The 22,593-nt window shown below is 39.8% G+C and overlaps 1 protein-coding gene across 9 annotated transcripts in view; it reads left to right on the top strand.

Moving 5' to 3' along the window:
• Positions 1–22,593, top strand: part of PCDH15 (protocadherin related 15) — a 441,732-nt gene that overhangs the window by 7,760 nt on the left and 411,379 nt on the right. For 7 of the 9 annotated variants that reach the window (XM_033149148.1, XM_033149157.1, XM_033149155.1 and 4 more), the window contains exon 2: positions 15,567–15,703. The exons of 1 other annotated variant lie outside the window; for it this stretch is intronic. The gene's annotated coding sequence lies outside the window, so the exon portion shown is untranslated. Of the gene's footprint in view, positions 1–7,555; positions 7,575–15,566; positions 15,704–22,593 lie in introns of those variants that run through there. One more of the 9 variants, XM_033149149.1, reaches the window with a different exon arrangement.

A 22,593-nucleotide genomic window follows, 5' to 3' on the forward strand; every position in this document is an offset into this window, starting at 1 on the left:
GTGTGAGAATCATTTTTTGCTGTGCTCACTCTCTCGAAGAATTTCCCCCCTTCATTTTTCAGTACATTTCACAGGTACAAATATATATGCTTCCATAAATTGGTTCCTTACATTGGTTCAGGCAGTACATCCAGTAAGTAGCTATCTTTGAAAACACAGAACACCTCCCCTCCCACCCCAAATTATAGAATTCAGGAGTGCTTCTACATTTCAGCCTTGCAAAAGTAACTCTTCAAAATCCTAAAATGATATATTTCCATGGGATGGAGTAGTCCACCCAGTTTATTGTGTACGGTGACAACATTGCAACCATATATTTGAGACTGCTGTGCAGTTTCGATTTTTCAAGGAAACAAATATCAGTCCACTGACATGTTTTCATTGGAAAGCTGAGTCAGTTACTTCTTAAGATTTGCCCTATCTGTCTTACTACTGATAATGTTGTATCATGTTACATTGAGTTTACTCAAGATATTACACACAGACAAAAAAATCAAACAGGAGAATGGTTGTCCTTGAAAGAAGATTTCTAACTGTTTAAGAACTCATCTGAAAAGCCTGAAAAGTTGTACCATCCAGTTAAGGATAAGGTACAGACCCATTGCTTCTTCCTTAAGATGTTTTATAGAATACTATAACTGTACAGGATTCAATCTTTATTGCTAAGCTAAGCATTAGCAACACACAAGAAATAAATAGCAATGAAATAATGTGATTTGAAAAACTAGGTTTTCTAGGCATTTGGTGGTTTGGCTTCTTAAAGAAACAACCCAGGTTCGTTTTTGGTTTTAACAGCTGATAGTCTTAACTGTTGCTGTTTCAGCCACTTTGGCAAATGTTGCATTAATACCTGGCAACATGGGCTTTACCTGTTTCCTGACACTGAAGCTCAAAAGTTGACATTTTAGCTGTGTGGCAAGCACATGTTTTGCATATGTAGTCCCAAATGTTCACATTATACTGCTTGATCTTATTATTTATGCAAAAGATGTATATAAGTTATTCATTAATTGAATAGATACAAGTGGGACCTGCAGCATGAAAAGCTCAAGTTCAGGGACTGAGCCACCCATGCCCTTTCCTAGGGTAGTCTGTTTTATTTCTTCTCTCCCGCATCCTGCTTTCAACACCTCCCCTCCAAAAGAAAACAGTCAGTCGTCCATGCTGGACCTTAGGCTCATCTTCTGAAGATTTTTAGATTTCTGCAGACTTGGGGTTTCCCTCAGAAGTTCCTAACCTCCATCTTGTGTGTAGGTGGTGCTGTTTTGACTTGGATAATAAGTTCACTTTTCATATATATGTGGGAGAACTTAATATAGTCACAAAAATAGCTTGATTTGCTATTTTAGTCCCAAATGGAATTCTCCCACTCGGCACTCTCCTGTAGACCCTGAGAATCCTCTAATGGTGGTTGGCTTTGGATGTGGAGCTGGAGTTGGAAGTGGGAGGATTAAAAAGGGGGGAAATTGATGCAGGCATCTTGCACCAGTGGCTATGGGGGCTCTCATGCTACAGTTCTCCACCCCACTTCCCAGGTTGACCCTCAGCTCCCATCTATTAATACTGATGTTGTCTTGGAATGACCTTCAAGCACATTCAACACATTTGCATAAACTTAATTTAACATTATTTTGGTGTGGGGAATGCTTGTCGTTTCAATGAACAAGTAAGTTTAGATACTTGTCACCATTTTCACCTGCCCATCTTCTAGTCAGCTCTGGCTGCTGAGCACTTGTTTCCCTGTTCTCTTCCTTTCACAGAGACAATGACTTCTGCACTTCTGCTCCTTTCCACCACCTCTTCTCTTGTTCACCAGACTGTTTGTTTTCAGGATAAGCAAGTAGGCGGTAGCAACAGGAATGCCTATAAACTCGCTCTAGGAAAGACCCAATGAGGTCACCTTGTCCAAGCCCCTTCTCCCCAAACAGTGAATCAGTTTGAAAATAAGCAAACCTGCAATTTATTGTGTAGGCTACTTCATTTCAAGACATAGATAGCCTCTTGTTTTCTAGTCAGACATGGCTGACGTTATTTTTTTCACCCTTATCTTTTAGGATTTAGTTTACATCAATGAGATTTCAATTTGATCTTTTTTTTTTTCTTCTGTGCCAGAGGCTAATCAGTTAATATTTTATTGTGACTCAGTCCACCTGGAATAAATTTAGCTGTCCTTTGCTGCACTTCTAAGAATTGTTGTAACATTGTTTTGATGTTTGCAGTTTTATCCAGTAGACAGTTTCATTATTTAACTGATCACATTCTAATCTGAAAGAAGACACCAGCAGTTCAGATGGTAGTTCAGATAGTTTGGGAAATCTTGAGTAATATGCATCTTAAATATGGAATAGGTAATTTATTTATTTATTTAGTTTTTACTCTACTTTCTCTAGAAAAAAAAAATCAGTTTTCTTCCCAGGTGCCTGTGAGCAGCAATAACACACTCTTACTAGTTTTGAAGCAAAGATTAAAATGAGAGCAAAGCTAAGATGTCAGCTGTTTGGCTTCCCTGTTACTATGTGCCAAGCAGTGGGCATTTCAATGACTGGGGAAGATTTTTTTGAAGGTGTGAACTTACCTTTTTTTGTTTCCCCAAATGTCCCAGAATTATGTTGTTTTTCTAATGTGGGTGGCGCTGTGGGTTAAACCACAGATCCTAGGGCTTGCCAATTGGAAGGTCAGTGGTTCAAATCCCCGCGACGGGGTGAGCTCCCATTGCTCGGTCCCTGCTCCTGCTAACCTAGCAGTTCGAAAGCACGTCAAAGTGCAAGGAGATAAATAGGTTCTGCTCCATCAGGAAGGTAAACGGCGTTTCCGTGCGCTGCTTTGGTTCGCCAGAAGCAGCTTAGTCATGCTGGCCACATGACCCGGAAGCTGTCTGCGGACAAATGCCGGCTCCCTCAGCCAGTAAAGTGAGATGAGCGCCGCAGCCCCAGAGCGCCGCAGACCTAATGGGCAGGTGTCCCTTTACCTTTACCTAATGTGAGAAATGGCCATTTTCCACCTCTATGGCTTGCCTAAAACAGCCTGGAGGGCCAAATGGGGAAGACTGATGGGACAGATTAGGTCAATGGCCAGACCGTTCCCACCAATTCTTTGGAGCAATACAACACCTGACACACTCTGGGAAGAAAAGGGTGGCTGTCAGCCGCTGACATCAAACAGTTCTGCCACCCTGACAGTTAAAGAGGCAGCAAGGGCAAAATAGAGGGAGAGAGAAGCAGTTTCCTGCATCTATCAGGAAGTCCCCTTGACTTTGTTCCAGTTTTGCCCCACCTTCCAGTTTTGTCTTCTTCAAGTAGGACATGTCTGAATCCCCTCAGAGCATCTGTCAGTCATGATACACAGTATTGAGCTAAGTGGACCAATGGCTTGACTCATTATAAGGTAACTTCATAGGGATTCACATTACACAAAGTTCATCGCAAAGGTGGCTTTTTCTTTTCTTTTTTGGCCTCTTGGAATTTTAATTATATTGTACTGACAAATCCATCCAAGCCACTCTGAGCCCTTATCCATCAGAGAGTCTCGGCTATTTAAAACTGCCACAACTGTCTATTTATGTTTTCATTGTGTTAATAAAACCAATAGCTCTAGTAGCATTAATATATGGTGAAAACATTTAAAAATCCAAGAAAATTATTTCAGCCTGAGGGATCAGGACAATTTATGTTGAACTTGTCAGGCTACTGGAGCAAACTAAATGAGTCATCAGGAAATAATTTAGGTTTGTTTCATATAGCACTGAAGTATTTTTTATGAACATTTAATCATGTATTCTAAGAGGCAGCTGCAAAGACCTTTCCTTTATAATAATTAATTGAAGGTGGTGTAACACACATATCCAAATGATCTGTTGTGTATTCATTCTGGATTAGGTAGGGTAAGTTGATACATCTTCCAATAGATCAGAGGAGGGAAACTTCTGGCCCGAGAGACAGATTGGACCCGGGAGGGGTCCTAATTTGACACTCAAGGCCGTTGCCTGCAGAACATGCTCACTAGCCCCTCACATGATATTATATGTGCAAACAGATGTGGGGCAGTTAAATTTATAGCTAGAAGGCAACAATAAGGAGTATTAAAAGTGCACTACCAATTGCATTCCCTCCAATGTGACATGATCCAAATCCAAGACACCATTTTCCAGGTTCGAAATCCCATGCAAGATCACAGACCCGGGAAAAGTGGTTTTTCAGACATGGCGCCCAAAAACCTGGAGCCCCCAAAACACTTTTTGGGGGGGTTAGATCTTGGCACATAACTTCGTGATAATAGTTGCCATGCTCTCACAGAAAAAAACAACAGGATATTCTTCTTCTTTTCAAAGCAGTTGACAGGTTGCTCCTTATCAAGTGAGGCTTGCTGTCGGTGAGCAGATGGCAGCACCTATGCCGTTACACAATAAACTTGTTGTTCATCTCCCAGGAGTCCCAGTACTAGAATAGGAAGGCACAATTGTGTTTTCCAGCAATATTGAAGACAGCCATCTCATTCGCAATATGGCAGGCAGCTGCCACTGTATTTAGTTAGTTGGGCACCTGGGGAGCAGTTGTTGGAATCTGGATATTGGACTATGTGGACCCTTCATTTGATCTTGTATTCATATGAGCCTTGAAGCTAAAACCCATTTTCAGAAAATAAACTGGCATATGACATTTGATCAAAACATTGATCAAAGATTGATGGGTTTATCACTTTATTATTGTCAGGTTTGGATAATCAAACTATTAAAACAAATTCCTCTTTTCTGTTCTTTTAAGAAAATAATAAACTAAGATTACAATCTTCTGAATATAGTTAAGATGAACTGTGAAGAACCATCTAGGTAGTGTGAATTCCAAAAGTTTTTAATACAATTATTAACATTTCCAGTCACGTTCTCCTTTGGGGATACTCTCAAGGATACAGGTTGTGGGGGAACCCATGATTAAAGGAGAATGAAACACTCAAGAAGATATTTCAGTAGCCAAGGCCAAGCTAGAAGAGTTTGAAATCAAGCTGTTGCAGTCTATACAGAATTGTTTGAACTGATGACTTCTCAAGCACCTGGCGCCTTAGTAAATAAATATTTACTGGAATGTAAAGGACAATATATTATGTGGGCAAATAAAGTAGTTTGTTAACAAAACTGGATTTATCAAAACTAGATTCTGCACCAGAAAAGAAATTATTTCTCAGCCAGTGTGGTGTAGTGGTTCAAAGTGGTAGACTCGTAATCTGGTGAACCGGGTTCGTGTCTCCGCTTCTCCACATGCAGCTGCTGGGTGACCTTGGGCTAGTCACACTTCTTTGAAGTCTCTCAGCCTCACTCACCTCACAGAGTGTTTGTTGTGGGGGAGGAAGGGAAAGGAGAATGTTAGCCACTTTGAGACTCCTTCGGGTAGTGATAAAGAGGGATATCAAGTCCAAACTCCTCCTCCTCCTCCTCCTCCTCCTCCTCCTCCTCCTCCTCCTCCTCCTCTTCTAAAATGATATATAGCCACCTGCCACCTTTCAGAGAATTTACTCTTTGGTTATGAACAAAACTGTTTTATGTGACTGGGAAAGTCCTATTGCTAAATATATTTTCTCTCTTTGCAAACGAATATTTAAGAAAATGGTATCAGTCTGAGTCTAAAGTTTTAAAGCCTGTAAATCAATATATGTGGCAAATTGGAGATCCAAGAAAAGCCCTGGGCCTAAATAAATCCATCATATATTGTGGGAGATTATATTTTAGTGTACACGCATATACTGTGTCCTGGAATACCCAGACTGACCAAGAAAAAAAAAAGCTTTGGAAGGGTTAGTCAGTCACATCTTGATTTATTGGGCAACAAAATTGGCCATAAAACTACCTTTTACAGTGCTCAAGAGACCAAAGCATATAGATGTCATATTGAGTAATAACATCAGGATAATACCAAGGTCTTCAGTTGGTTTGCAGTTTTCATATGGATAAAACCTGATACAAGTCACTTAATACAAAAGACAAACAAACAAACAAAACCCAGGACATAGTCTTCAACTAGTAAAGTACCTTGAAAGATTAATGTTCTTCCAAATAAGACCCCAGTTATATGATACAGGGGATTTGAGAGCAACCAAAACACCATTTTCCTGTTCCGATGCAGCAATGTGTATTTATTTCATAATGCAAATATTCTCAGGAAACTTAATTGAGGAGTATTTCTATCATGCCCCTGTTTGTGTGATGGATGATACCTAACAATTTCCAAGAAGGAAATCCTATTGTTAACTCTCACATGTGCCGGAAACCCTGGGCTGTCCATCTGACAAACTGCAGAGAGTTTCCTAAGACACAAGATTCTTAAACTGGCTTTAAACCATGAGCTGATTCCACCTACCATGCATCCTCCTCCTGATCTAGGCCTAGTTCACATTCCATGGCAAGCCAGAGTATGGCTTACCAGCATCCTGGATGACAGCTGTCAGGTTTCGCTCAGCATGTCCTCCAAACATGGGATCAAAGTTAAGGTCTCTTCTCCTCAACCATGAGCTGTAGCCATGGGATAAAGCTTCACTAGCAACCCTGGTTAAGGTCAAGAACCCTATCCCAGGTTCAGGCATGCTGAACCAAAACATTAGCTTAGTGTAGTGGCTTGGTCCTGTCCCCTTCATGATGTGTCACTGGGGTGGGAGACCTAGCCATCATAGTGTGCCCTGTGGAGTCACACGCTGGCCAGGACTCCCGATTGTAGCCTGCCTGCAGATTGGCCAGTCGCGGGCAGGCTACTGTGCAGTGCCAAACTTTTCACATTTGTAATCAACACAGTTGTGGCCTAACTGACACAATGTATATACTCTTTGTCCTGTCTAGTTATTTCATTGCAATGAAGTCACAGGGCCATGGCATGCAATGGGATGTTCTATGGTATATATGAAGGGTTGCATACATAGCCCGCTTGATATTGATTTCTCTGGAGAATGGGAGTGGGGGATTTTGATAATAGCGCCAAAATCCATGCTAGCAGAATCAGTAAGTAAAATCCTCCTTCAGATAAATAAATATAATACTGAATCAGGTATTATTCCTGGTTACCACTAGCAAAAAAAACAACCCCAACCTGTTTAATTGACTTTGCACTGTTGTATAAATAATGTACCACAACAGTTTTAGGAATGCTTTGGGGCATTTTGTGGTGCTTTCTGTTGATAATTTGTATAGCTGTAAATCGAGGTCCTCTTCCGAAGCCAGAAACTCATTTACAGATATTTAGTGTTTATTTTCCTACTGCTTAGTTGAATAGTAATTACTTGTGACTTGTATAATAGAAACATTTAATTTGTATACTCTGACTTATGGCACATACTTATTAAGGTGAGAGACAGCTTGGAGGATAACATCTTGTGACTTGGCTCTTATATTTCATATTCAGTTGACAGTTCTTTCCACGTTTATGTGTCTGCAATAAATAAATCATAACAATTTTTTTCTCAGTGGAATCTTGGTGCAAAGTCAATCATCCAAAGAGAAGTGGAAAAACAAGTGCATCATCCACAGAGACCACCATCAATGGAAGCGCTAATAGAATTGCATGGCTTTTGATAGAATTCCAGCCTGATATTGACAGGTGATCCCGTACATGGGGGCATATATAGCTCCAGGCTTCTGTTATCATTATGTAAAGTCCTTGTTCTTTACACTCTTTATGCTATTTCCTTGGAGACCTGGTTTCAGATACAAAGTATTTTGTCAGAGTCTTATAATTATGAATTGAGCAGACTGAATCTCCCAGCTGTTGCAACTAACAGCAGCATTTAATTTGACAGTGAAGTCGGGGGTATTTTCTTCTTCTTGAATCTCAGCCAGCATTTATTATTAATTATTATGAAATTTGAGAAGCGTGGTCTTAATATACTCCTGCAACTGGGACAGTTTTAAGGGTACAGTATGGGTGTGACACTGACTTGTTTAAGTACTTCATCACTCTGTATCCCTGAAAGGTCACTTGCATAGGGTGCCCTGGCCCAATGTTCTGCAGATCCTCCTGTTCCACTGCAGCCCTGTGCACCACATTCCACATTGTTTAAACCCTCTGATTTTTATTTTTATTTTGGTGGAAAGGATGCAGGGGGTTAAGTGGATGGAGTTCAGCAATTGCCAAGAACTGATAAAACAATATATATCCCCAAAAACTTTAATATATTTATGTTCCTTAGTAATACCAATGGATGATGCAAAACTTCTTCTTTCAAGACTTTTTTTAGTGATTGCACAAAGTACATAGGCCACTCAGATGGACATGGGGAAATTACAACATATAATCACTCCCTGTGCTTATCTGTTTCCATATACCACAACTGTTGTAGAATACATCAATGTGTGTTGAGACTTTTACCCTTCATGGGGAAAAATGAATGGCTCTGCTTTGGATTGCACACTCTGTAGTCCAGTATGAAGGTTGCAACCGTCAAGTGGCAATTCAGAAGCTCACATTAGCTGAGCAGGGTTCCACTCACACTATTCTGGTTCCAAACATGGGTGTTCAAACACACAGAGACATTGTTCTGCAGCATCAGGTGGCGGGTTGCATGTGTGAATGAGCTATAACAGGACAAACATTAAATGATAAATTAATATCACTACAAAACCACCATATATATATATATATATATATATATATATATATATATATATATATATATATATTGGAAGAGCTGGACCATAAAGAAGGCTAATTGCCGAAGAATTGATGCTTTTGAATTATGGTGCTGGAGGAGACTCTTGAGAGTCCCATGGACTGCAAGAAGATCAAACCTATCCATTCTTAAGGAAATCAGCCCTGAATGCTCACTGGAAGGACAGATCCTGAAGCTGAGGCTCCAAAACTTTGGCCACCTCATGAGAAGAGAAGACTCCTTGGAAAAGACTCTGGTGTTGGGAACGATTGAGGGCACAAGGAGAAGGGGATGACAGTGGACGAGATGGTTGTACAGTGTTCTTGAAGCTACCAACATGAGTCTGACCAAACTGCGGGAGGCAGCAGAAGACAGGAGTGCTCTGGTCCATGGGGTCACGAAGAGTCGGACATGACTAAATGACTAAACAACAACAAATATATGGAAGAAATGAACAGAAATGAGTTCTACACTGTAAGCTATTTTAAGAAAATTTTAAAACAATGTGAAGACTATTTCATTGGCTACTTTTGTTGAGCTATTTCTTTTCTTCCTTTTCAGTCGGAGTACTGTGATATCTCACTCTCTTTTTGCTGGGTAGTGGTGCTCATTCTTTCTTTTTCTTTTACAAAAATGGATAAGAGAACATATACTATATCAATGAACATCTCTGAATTTTTAAGAAAGTTCAGGTGAATGGCAACATTGCTGTATTTCCTGCACATGGGTTATCCTTATTTCAACCAAAATCAGATTTATTAAAGTTTTCAGCAGTTACTAGGGGTGTGAATTGGCTCTGTGTGTGAGTTGGATAAAGAGGCAAACTGGGGTGATTTGGGGATCTGCCCCTCTCTAATGTTGAAGCATGATGTCAGTAACACACACCTAAGACAGGGACCTTCAGAAAGCCTTGCGTTACTTCTGTGCCATATAGCTCAGGCATAGGCAACCTTCGGCTCTCCAGATGTTTCGGACTACAATTCCCATCATCCCTGACCACTGGTCCTGTTAGCTAGGGATCATGGGAGTTGTAGGCCAAAACATCTGGAGAGCCGAAGGTTGCCTATGCCTGATATAGCTCAACCTTACGTGTGTGTGTGTGTGTGTGTGTTTTCTTATTTTTCTCTAGGTCCAAAGACTTTGCAAGTGAGGCTGTTCAAAATGTCACCTGCAGAGCATGGAACAAAAATGGATGATTCTTTGTTAAGGTGTAGCAATGGAATATTTTTTTATTTTTTAAAAAAAGTTAAAAGCTTCAATTGGCTTTTTAAAAATCCCATGTTTTTCTGCTTTAATCAAAGCAACAACAATCAGAGCACTTCAGAACTCTACAGGCAGCCATTCTAGGCAGCTTCACATTGTACACTTGGTTGGATACCTTTAATGGTGTATCAGGAAGCCTGTAAATGTGTAAATGCCTAGGTCTGTAAGGGCTAGCAGAGGAAACAAACAGCTACCAAAAGGAAACTCCACATCTTACTTAATATTTGCTTTGTTTACAGATATGCAGACAGGAAGTCTTGCAGTAAGTACTGAATTCTCAAAGCACATTTTGCGTAGCCTTTAACCTTTCTGTTTTGGGATTGTTTGGCTCCCCCAACAAAACAGACCAAGACACATTGTAGAGCACTGATCTGATATGTTCCCTTGCCGGGCAATTGCCATTCATTAAATAGCCACAACTGTTAAAGGATCTACAGATCTCCTGATCTCTAGATCCAATTGTGTGCCACAGGCAAAACCACAATGATAAACCTAGTCACAGTAATAAGATGATCAAACTTTCAACAGTATTATCAGCCACAGCTGCCTTCTCTTATGTTAGCATTTAATTAAATATGTCTGTAATATGAATGAAACTGAAATTGGAAACCAGGAAAAGTGTAGTTTCTTATTACCTGTTCCTTTTCACCCTGCACTTCGCTTTCCTGATGTTGCCTGGCAGGGTATCGCATTTACACTCACTTTCCCCTTCTGAATGGGATTTATTCTCCTTATCTTTGTATGAGGCATCTCATAAATACACAGAACTGTTAAATCTACCTCTTTTTATTAAGAGAATGTTGTTTAGAGGGCATAGCACAATGACCAGTTGGGTATGTAAGAAGTAAGGCAATCTTTTTGGCATCCTGGCCCCAAGCTGTATAAGGTTTCGGGAACCAGTACCAGCATCTTGACCTTAGCTTAGTAGCTAATTGGAGGGCAGTGCAAGTCTTACATTTTCTGCACAAACAAAAGTTGGTTTATGCTAGTGGGAACAGAGGATTAATGAAAAACCTCATAAAGTGAGGTTAAAACAGAGCAAATGGATCTGCACAAGTGTATGTGACTGGTAGCTTCAACATCTGCTTCCTTGGGCAAGCACACTGAAGTATTTGAATCACTGAAGAAAGGCAAGAGAACAAAATTTAACACAATTATTTCTGTCCATCTTGCCTCCCTGCGTTCCATTATCACCTAGCCGATTTCATTGGTTTTATAATCTAATCCTGGCTCCTGTGCAAAAGAGAGAAAAGGAGAGTGGAAATCGTAAAGAGACTCCCAACTCCTCTGTTGCACCAAGTATAATTTATCCCCTTATATTGCCCTGTTTGCAACTTGAGAACTCATTAAAGCAGAGTGACTCGAGAAAGGATTGCAAGAAAATCTAGAACAGTGCATAGTAAAGATACATTAATGCAATAAAATGCATTAAGGGCCACCATCTTTGTCATTCTTTGCTCTCATCACAGCCATTTTATGCATTTCGGGCTCCCTAGCAGTTTGTCATTTTCATAAGTTATCCATTTAAGTATGATTAAGTGATTATTAGAGATGTCACTGAATTTTGCAATTACTTGGCTTAGAACCCAAACCCCAATAACACATAATGGTAAGCTTTAAAAAGGAGGCAAACAATAAAGGCACCAAAATTATTCTCCAGATTAAATTTGACTCTGAGTTGAAGAATTCTTCCTTTTCTCCCATGCACACACTTAACTTACTGATAAATTGGTAGAAGTGTCTCCTTCCCATCTTTCTCAGGTTTTCTGGAACTTGGCCCAGTAGTGCAGCAATATTCTAGTAACTAGAGGAGAAAGACATCTCCCTTCCATGCTGTCACCACAAAAGCAGCAACTGATATATAAGGGTGCTTGAGAGCTCATGAAGGCTGGAACTTCAGAAAGCAGAAACAGAAATATCTGAAATATTTTGTAACATTAATTGCCCAACACAAAAGACATGGGGGGGGAAATGATAATTTGTTTTTAAAAAATTAAAAATAAAAAACACCTTGAAGCCCACAAACTGCAAGCCAGCAAGAAATTCATTTTAACTATAAGACATTTGGAATAGAAGAAGGCCAGAACTGATGAGACCAGCTGCACCTCTTTTGGAAGGGAATTCCATTTAAGGAATTTGGTTTGGATTGTAACTGGCCTCAGTAATTATCAAGCTGTGTCCTGACTAAGGAAAATATTGGATTTACAGAATCTAATTCAAATCTCTCTCTCTTTCTCTTTCTCTTTCTCTCTCTCTCTCTCTCCCCCTCCTCTCTCTCACTCTTAACTACTTAGTATACCTTATCATACTTGTATGATAATTTGAAATTAATCAATAGAGTTTTGTTCTTGCACAGTTCCTCTGAGATCCTGTTAACTGGGATCCACTTTGCCCAAAACATACTTGGTTTGTTGCTTTGAGAAAATTTGCTTTAAGACATTGCTTCTTTCTGTAGAAATGAAAGTTGAAAATACTCTCTGACCATTTGTGTATTTCATTCTAGACACTAATAACTTTTTGACAGAAGTTGAAGAGACAGTGTGTGTGGAATCCTTATGGAATAACTCATTCTCTGAATTTCTAAAGATAGCTGTGGCAAGTCTGACATATTCACACACTTGCAGAGGCATTCCTAAAGGCTTGTGAAGAAATACCCAGTTCACTTAAGCCTGCTGCTTGCCTGTGAGAGTAACAACAGCTACCTGTGCATCTCAGGAACAGATAGATCATCACATTAAAGGCTAAGGGAGACTAGCAGAGTTTTGTACCATCCCCTTCATGGATGATTAATAATCCTTGCTATTGCAAGATGTCAGCAGGCATGGGATAAAATGAAGTGTTCTGTTGATGTTTTCTTGGTTTGGGCACAGGTTCCATTTTTTATTTTTAGAGGAGAAGGAAGATGGAGCCCTGTTTCTATGAGAGCGAAGAGAACTCTATTTGGCTCTTATTTTCCATACGTGAGGGACATATGTGAGCCCAGAAGAGGGAAGAGTAATGCCCAGTTTAACTAGAAATGAGAGGAGGCGGTCTCATTTGGTTCCACCCACTTGTACCCTTGTTTCTGATAAGTCTTTATAGGTTATCATATCAAAAGTTAGTTCAGTTGTTTAGAGCATGGCACTGATAACACCAAGGGTTGCAGGTTTGATCTCCGTATGGGACAGCAGCATATTCCTGCATTGTAGGGGGTTGGACCAGACGATCCTCAGGGTTCCTTCTATAGGACCAGTGGTGGACTTTGAGCTCTCAAATTTCAGTGGTGCTATAATTTGGCACCTCCTCCCATGTCTCTCTCGCTACATTCCACAGCATTGTCGTGGTGCAGCTGGGCCAGTTGGCATCCTTAAAACCTCCTATGATAGGACATCCATTTATAGAATAGTTTATATAGAGGGAGCACTACATCTGCATAGGTATTTCAAAATAAAGTTTGTAGCACCTACTTTTGTTCTTGCAAATTATAACCACAGGGTATTATGTTTTAAATGGATAAGTTATCTCCTAATTACACATTATTACCAACATCTTATCCTAAATCATGATAATCTACATCATTAACATTGTTAAATAATAACCCCATTAATGGTCTTAAGAGACTAATTGCATCCAGTTGTTGGTGATGATGCCTTTATGCTTAAGTATGAATACTTTTAGATATAAGATACTCATTAGCATTGATTAAACAGTGCTGATGCAAATAACTGCCAGAACTATATAAGCCCCAAAGCAGCATTTGTTGTTTTCAAACAATGTTCAGCAAAGACCTAACTAAAATGTTAATGAAAGCAGATTACATCTTAAGAGGAAGGGGGAAAACTTCTATGAATGGGTTGTTTTTTCCTTATCTTTTCCCAGCATATGGTTTACCTTTTGTACTGGAGAGGTGGCTAATTTATAAATGGAAGTCAAATGGGTCTGGTGGGCTACCGTTCGATTTGGAAGGTAGTAGTTCTGGGACCCAAATGAATAGAGATGATACAGAAGTTGTACCGGACCATAAATACATTAATAAATATACATTTTTATTGTCACATCAATTAACATTGTAATTACAAGCCAAATGCCCATATAATTTAGTTTCCCAGCTGGGCATGGTGACATGCTAGCACTGCAAGAGGAATCATTATATTTAGCTGTGATCGCCAACATCTTTGCACATTTCCTGTATGTTGAGAATGCCATATACTTTTGTAAAAATTTGGAGTGGGGACATTTCTCTACAAAAGAGACCTTTCCAAATGTTAGCAGAAGAGAAAAGTGTCTTTCATTTAGTCTCCAAAAGGCAACCATCTGACCCAGTCTGGGACTTGAGGCCCAGCAAAATATAGGAAAACAGATGGTAGTGTAGGACTGGCTTGTGACTGCTTTCCTGCCTTTGGAGTAGGAACAACATTGTGATGGCCAGCAAGCTCAGGTTGATGAGCTGCTTGTGTGAAGAGGCCAAAGAAAACTGCACCAGGAACACTCATTCTGCATTTTCTGATGGTATATATGAGTCAACAATTGATGCCGTAGTCACTGAATGAGCATACATGTGAAAACCCTTAGTGTGGAATAGTCTAGTATTAAAAGTGTGCAGTTTTTAACTTCAGTTAAATGTTTCAGTGAAAGATGCTCTGAAATGCTGTGTGTATGAGAGAGGGGAAACGAAGGAAGGAAGGAATGCTAGTGTGAAAACAGTTACCCACACCTTTCCTCAAAACAGTATTTTTCTGTAATCCAAGCATAGCTATTCTCTGCCTCCATAGTCAGAGGCAGTAATGCTTCTGAATACCAGTTGCTCATAACCACAGGTCCTCCTTGCGGATTTCCCACAAAAATATGGTTAGCTACAGTGAGAACAGGATGCTGGACCATATGTGCCATTAGCTTGATGTAGCAGAGTCTTCTTATGTTCACAGATTTTTTTATATCTGCATTTTCCCAATAACTATTTTTTAATAAACCATGTAGCATACTTTTCTTTCAATCCATGTTTTTCACAAGCAGGGCTTTTTTCAGCCGTAACTCTCCCTAACTCAGTTCTGGCACCTTTCAGTGGGCGCCATTACCATTATAAGAGAACAAGGGAGGCATTCATGGTGAGTTCCGGCACCTTTTTTTCTTCTATAAAAATAGCACTGTTCATGAGATCTCTGCATTGCAAGAGGTTGAACTATATGCCCCTCAGGGTCCCTGCAACTCTACAGTTCTATGATTCCATGATAACATTAAGTTCCTTCGTGGGTCCACATGTGTCAGTGATTGCATGCTTATAGGAGAAGCACATGTTTTCTTCTTGAATCAAGAGGACAGCTAGAATGAGAGAGCGGGAAATCCCTCTGGATTTTAGATGTGTCTTTCTTTAATTTCCATTTACTGGTAGTTCTCTGTAATGATATTGTTGCTATCTGTATCTGTATCTTCAGTTGTCCCCAAATTTATTTCCCCTTCAATTTGCAGTTGTACCCAAGCCATGTACTTATCAACTATCTTTTAAAGTCCCTTAAATGATCTTCATGAGATTTTTAGTTTGTATAGCTTGCAATTTGTTGCCCAAAGGTCTTCTGTTGTTGGAATAATGAACTTCATGTAGGGCAAGCTCAGTACTTTTTCAGACAACACTTTGTGTTATTGTTCCATTACTTTATTCCATCAACCAGTTTCTCTACGAATAATACAGTGTTTTGTCATTCCAGGAACTGTGCCTTCAGAGGAGTAAGCAGCTTTTGGGCCTCTTCAACAGAAATGGACCTAAGGCTTATTCACGACCTCACCAAGTTATCTTCTTATATTGACAACTGCACCAACATTGAAAAATGGGTGTGAACTAAGGGTAATTTTAATTGTCATTTTTAATGCCTTAGTTGTAAGGCGGCATGTTATTTCCAAAGTGAACTAATGCAATGACACAGGTCACAAATGCAAAAAAAATATTTATATGGCCTTGGTGGCTAAGAGTGCCTCTTTTCCTGCTATGGTTGGTTCAAATCACCAACTGGGATGTCCACCACCCTGGTGAAGTTTATTCTATTTTCTCATGTCCAGAAATAATTTCATGGAGAATAAGACTATCAGTATCTACTGTTCAATCTCCAATGCCAAAAGTACTGTGCCTCTGAAGAGCACTTGCTGGGAATCACAAGTGGGGATTCTACTGTTGCCCCCATGTCCTGGTTGCAGACACGGGGCTGGCCATTGTGAGAACAGGATGCTAGACTAGATGAACATATGGCTTGATCCAGCAGAGCCCTTTTTATGATTTTACAATAGTATACAAATATGTTATCTCTTAAATGTTGTTGTCTGTGCAGTAGAGGTGCACAATTCTACATATTCTTTCTTAGAAAGTAGTGAACATAAGACTCTGTTATATTTCATTCCCCTGTGTTTCCCACCCATATTTTTCTATTCTAAACTTTACAAGAACATTTTCACTTATCCTCATATATTACTTTAATGATACTTCCCTCTTGATTGCAGGATTTATCAATGACAAAACATTGCTGTTTATTGACTGACAAATAGTTTTGTATATTTATGCAAACATACTAAAGCAGTATCTAATAACAGCAAACATCTATACATGTAGTGCTTATCAAAGATGTGATTTAGGATATTGATTGGATGGAAATTTCATTTCCCTGTAATGATTATGATTTGTTAGTTAAATGCATCAGTTTTTTCCTAGCTCTAAAACATTTGCTATTTAAAGAGAAATTGCTCTTTAAGGTTTTGTAAAGCTCTCAAATGGGTTGTGTCCACTGAGTCCAATGGAACAATGATTTTTTTATAGTTACTACTTACTGCCTTAGTGGCTGGCAGGTAATTACATATCATCAAGGAGGAGGTTGCTCAAGGTTCATGTATCCTATAATTCTTCACTATCTTTCCCATGCAGACATTTGCCCTAGAGGATATCAAAAATTTTATGGTGTTTCCTCTGTAAAGATTCAACCACTGCAAGTGAGTTATGTGCTCATTTCTGTAAAGCAGAATGAACAACACTAATGTGATTTTAGACGGCAGATTCATTTTCAGAATGATGATGATGTGTCCTTATCTTTTAGAAGTTCCTTCTGTGCAAATCTGAAGCAGATGAGAAATCATTCAAATTGCATTTCAGAATTTAACTTTGAAACAAATGTCATCTGTATTATATCTGCTTTTTAAAGAAGACTGTAATGGGCATCTCTTACTACAGCTTAGTTGTGCCACAGTTCCATGGAATGTGGTGCAGAGTATAGCTTGGAGTGTAGAAATGGCTTCTTTGTAGACCCCACCTTGCTTCAAGGCATGCAGAACTTTAACTTGGCTGTATCAACCTACATCACAGTTGATGTTTAGGCTGTCTTTGCAACATCCCCAGGGGAACATATAACTGAGGTTAGAGGAGCCATATTTATGAAGCAAGGGCAAGGTCTTAGATGCAGCAAAACCTTTCATCTAGCAGGTCTGGAAAAGGGTACAGGAACAATAATTGAGAAGCTGGGTTTGTTTTTCTCATCTACAGGGGTCCTTCCTTACTCAACTTTTTAGAAAGCTATGAAAATAAGTAACAATAGCCTCCTAGAAGGGTTCTTATTAAGAAAGGTACGTAGTCACTGTTAGTTCAGCTTGAGTTGAACTGTCCTCAATTCTGTCACTGGGAAAGCCACACTAACTCTCTTAGCTGCAGTGTCGTTGGCAGGAGCTGACCTGCTTATGTGCTTCCAGTAGGCATCTTGTTGGTTCTTCTGTGAGCAGAACACTGGATTAGATGAACCCTTCTTAATATTTTCATGTTCTAATCTCCTTGGGGGGTGGGCAGGATTTACCTAGTTCTTGTAGGTGGGTAGGTAGGTAAATAGGTAGGTAGATGATTGATAGATAGATAGATAGATAGATAGCATCATGTACTTTGCAGGTACAGTACCTGTATAATCATTTTAAAAAATATAAATTAATTAAAATTATATCATGCTCTTCCCCCACAAAGGAGTCTAGGGCAGCAAACAATAAGTGATGAAACAAGAAAACAAATATTTTCTTTTTTAAAAAATTCAATACAGATGCAGATTGGGAAACATCTCAGATTAAAAAGCTTGTTGAGAGAGGAAGATCTTCAGTAGGTGCTGACATGACAACAGGGACAGTCTTAGTGACAGACTTAGTGAGTTCGCAACCCGCAGCAACTGTAACCCACAGTGCCGCATCTGCGCACGCGCGGGTTCTGATTCGGCGCTTCTGCGCATGCACAAAGCGCCAAAACCCAAAAATAACCCGTTCCAGTACTTCCGGGTTCGGCATGGTGCGCAACCCGAAAATGCGCAACTTGCAGCGACCATAACCCAAGGTATGACTGTACTGTTTGGGTAAGCAAAACTGAGACAGTAATTGTCCTACTGTGTGTGAGAGTATTCATATCATTATTTTATGATGATATTTTATTATCATTGTGTAAGTAAAGTTTGGCCAATTTAGACATTCTGAAATATGAAATGCTTTGAAGATTCCATTACATATAAATTCATTATATGAATAGTTTTAAAGACTGACCTACTTTCTCTTTGTTTTCAATCTGAATGGGGGGAAATGCAATTGAAGTGAAAGCTTACTGGAGATTGCTGGTTTTGATTTTATATCTTAAATGGTGATATAATTTTGATAAATTATGTATCCTCTCTTCTGCAGTAATCTAGGACAGGAAGTGGCAAACTATGCCAGGTATTAAAGCCCATGAGGAGTGTGGACAAGCTGGATACAAAGCTTTCTGTTGCATGAACCATTAAAAATAATGAAGTGAGGCATTTTGGGACTATAAACAAACTCACATAGGATTTCAAAGGTCATTCAGAGGGTCATCTAATTTGGCTGAACAAGACTCTCCCAAAGATACGAAGGAAGTATTGATAACAGTATCTAGGCTTCTCCACCCTCATCCCTGATATCCACATGTTGTTCTTTGACAGAATTGTTGATTAGGAAATGCTTACAATACATTGGAACTGAATCTATACTAATAAAGTGCAAGTGTCTCTGCGTCCAGTCCCTGTGTCCGTGGGATTGCGCTACTGCGCATGTGCCCCACAGACAGCCGTTGGGACTTGGAACGCAGAGACTTCGGGCGGCCGGGCGAAACTGTTGAAGCGGCGGGTGTGCGCGGGCACGCGGTGGGTGCGCGCTCGTGTGCACGTACTTCTAAGCGGCAGCGGCCGTTACAAGTGGCGGCGGGCGAGCAGTCTGTTTTTAAAAATGTTTTACCACATATGTTCTAGCGCCCGTTAATTTAACGGGTTTAAAGCACCAGTTACCCATAACTTGATTGACTGGTCTTATGGAAAGTAATGGGCACATTGGAGAAGTGTGACCTCCCAGCTTGCTCCAACTTCCTTTTGGTTTTTTAGAAGGTGTGGAACTGGGCTTCTCCTATTGTGCCTCTGGCCCTTGCAAACTCCATCCCGGGCAAATCAGATTGTTCCAATCTTTAAACTTCTTCCTATATAACATGACAATTTCATCTGCTGAGGCATTTTATCAGCATGTGATGACTGTGCTAGTCTTTGTGTATATAAACTGATGCATTAAAAATAAATTGTGAAGATTTTGGAAAACTTTATTTCATTTCATTTTAGGTGCCATCTCAAGGTACCATTTTAAACACTTTGTTGATTAGAAGAGTGACAAAAACAGCATAAAAATAATAATAAAATTAAAAATTAATTAGCATTACTCCCAATATTATTGTGTGAATTTTGACTCCCTATTACCATAAACTGAGATGAAACACAGGTGCCATAGCAGTTCATGTTCCAAAACCACATTCCGTTTTACAAAGTTCGCATTGACTTCACTGACTGTGTCATGCAGAAAAGATAGATGCTTCTTCCTAAATATATTGCGGGTGTACGATGAGGTCATCAGATTTGACCTCACAATGCCTTTTAAGTTGTAAAAGTTAGCAGAAAATACATAATTCAGGCATCTACAACTGTCTGACGGTGTTCTACTACATTATTTATATAAAGATCTAATGCCCATTAATCCTTATCGTGCACAATGACTGTACATCTATCTCCTTAGTGCAAAGTTGTGTTCAACACTTCCACAGTGAAGTAATGGGTTTAGAATGTATATTTACAGGCTGAATATGCCAATTAAGAAGCAGGAAACTTAACATTTATATGCTTTTACATCGCATTCTTCTTGAAGGGCATTCTGATTTAAGCTAATGAAGATAAAGTACTTCCCTCTCTCATCTTTTTCACAATCAGTTTTGTTTGTTAAAGCAGAAATTGGAAGTTAGAAAAAGTGTAAAGGATTTAAGTTTATTGCTTTAGCTTCAATGAGATTGTTATCAGAGCATAAAACAGGCAGATAATATTGTCTTCCCCCCAGAATTTCAATAAAGCAAATTTAGTGTTTTAAGTTAAGAGTTTTTTAACTTCAGAAGGTCCTTATTTCACAGAGTTGACCAAAATTAGAGTACCGTGTTGACCTATTACAGACAAAAAAAAAAAAGTTCCCCATGGCATGGGTAAAAGCCAATTGGCAACACTTGGAGGAATACCAGAGAATGGCAGGCCAGGCCAGAAGGCAATAATTTCGCTTTGGACATGGGTGTAAAAAATGGAATGGGCCTCGCCTGCCTTTTCATAAGTCAGTGTGAGTGGTTGGAGGTCTAACATTAAAATCACTTTGATTTATATCATTGATATGTCAAAAAATGATCATGTTTAGTTTGGCCTCCAACAACCATTCAGTGTTGTGTTAAATTGTCAGAAAGAACCATATCTCAAACTGTCTCTTGCCATCCCATGACAGATAGACCATTGGGGTTTTTTCTGTGGGAGGCAATCTCTAAACAGGCAGCAGTGAACAGCATGGCAGTTAAGCCCTTATGTCTAAATGGAGAGTCTGGATTGGCACCTAGCGAAAGAAGGGCCAGAGCAGGTTTGGGTTCAATGGTTAATCCATAAATTAGAAACTATCAAAAATGCTTTGCCCAAGCCCAGAAAGCTCCCACCATAAATGTATGAGGTCCCCTCCTATTGTCACCAGCATTGGGATAAAGTTGCAGAGGTAGCACGAGAGAACTTGACTGGATTCCAGTGCCAGTGAAACACTACCTTCATAAGATGTTTCACCCATAATTTAACCATACGTCTTCATCTGTTGTTACGCCTAGGTCATTTCCCCATGCCTGGTGCAAGTCATTTGCATTTCCTACCTTGTAGTCCAACATCAATTTACATTGATTCTGACCAGTAGCTTTTCAGGATTTCTGAAAGTGGACATTCCTGGTGGGACATTCCTAGCTCTAACTGCAGATGCTGGGGCTTGAACCTGGGACATTCTGCATGCAAAGCAGATGCTATGTCACTGAACTACAGTTTGGGGTTGTTGGTTTTCCTTGCTGAGGACCAATAGGGAATAAACCCATTTCCTACACCTTGAATTCAGCCCATGAATGGGGCTAAATGGGGCTCAGGAGAACTTCTCTGGCAGACTCAGTAAGAAAATTTGGGGCCTAAAGGATATTTTCTGCAGAGGGTTTTGTTTTTTGTTAGGCTCGCCTGACATTATAGCAAACCATTTACCTCAGAAGCATTTGCAGAGGGCAAGGTGCCATACTCGGTTTTAAAATTGCACTTTAGTTTGATCCAGCCAAGCTAAATACACCTTCACCATGACATTATGGTCAAGATGTGCATTTCAAGTAGAGAAACAAGTATATCATAGATAAAAAAAATCTCTGTAATGGCCATTCCCCCCCCCCCCATTATTCTTTCCACACCTGTCCTACCTCTTATATCCAATGGCCATCAGAATCTGAAAAATACTAAGATGAATATATTATAACGCAAGAAATATGCATGATTTGGTGCCAGTTCACCTGCACAGGCACCAAACGGAGGGGAGAAGAGGGGAGTGGTGAGATTGGTTCCCTCACAAGTAGGAGGACTGAGAGACAGGGCTACCCCCATCCCATGTCCCTCTCTTATGCATGGTAACAGTAAGGCAGGTAGTGAGACTGGAAGCCAGTGGCAAATGGTTTGTGTTAGGAGTCAACAGCTTTCTCTCTTTTTTGGAGAAAACAGGAGGGAATTTCTAAACTTTGATTTTTTTGTTCTGCTTGAGAAAGTTGGCTAGAAAATCCAAAGAGCTGCCTCTGACTTTCTTTGTGAGATTTTTTTCCCTTGGAGGGAAAATCAAGCTGGGGAAAAGGAGAGGGAAAATGGAGAGGATAGGAGAATACATGGGGAGAAGAAGGGAGTGCCAGCCTCCTGTTACACCATCTGGGGGAGGGGCATAAAATTTTGGCCTCGCACAGGATGCCATATTACCAAATTCCACCCCTGCTTATTATAATCTTCCTGTGACAAAATGTAAATATTGTTGACCAGATCATAGCTCTCTGATTCTTAAGGAATAATTTGTTCTATACAGAATTTGTTGGTTTTCTGCAATTCAAGAGATTAAGAAGGGAAAACATATTGTTACAGCAAAATGTTCTCCCTAAGGGTTGTATAGCAGATTATATCTGGGTTGTATAGCAGATTATAGCAGATTATATAGCAGATTATACCAACACTATAGATTTCAGCTATAAAAGCCATAAAAACACAACTGTAAAAACCTGCCTGAAGGGCAGCTTTCTATAGTTACCACAGGGGGAAAAGAATTGCTTTACGTAGATCAGTTTGTTGTTCAGTCGTTCAGTCGTGTCCGACTCTTCGTGACCCC

Source organism: Lacerta agilis, chromosome 5, assembly GCF_009819535.1.
Source record: "Lacerta agilis isolate rLacAgi1 chromosome 5, rLacAgi1.pri, whole genome shotgun sequence".
Classification (NCBI taxonomy): domain Eukaryota; kingdom Metazoa; phylum Chordata; class Lepidosauria; order Squamata; family Lacertidae; genus Lacerta; species Lacerta agilis.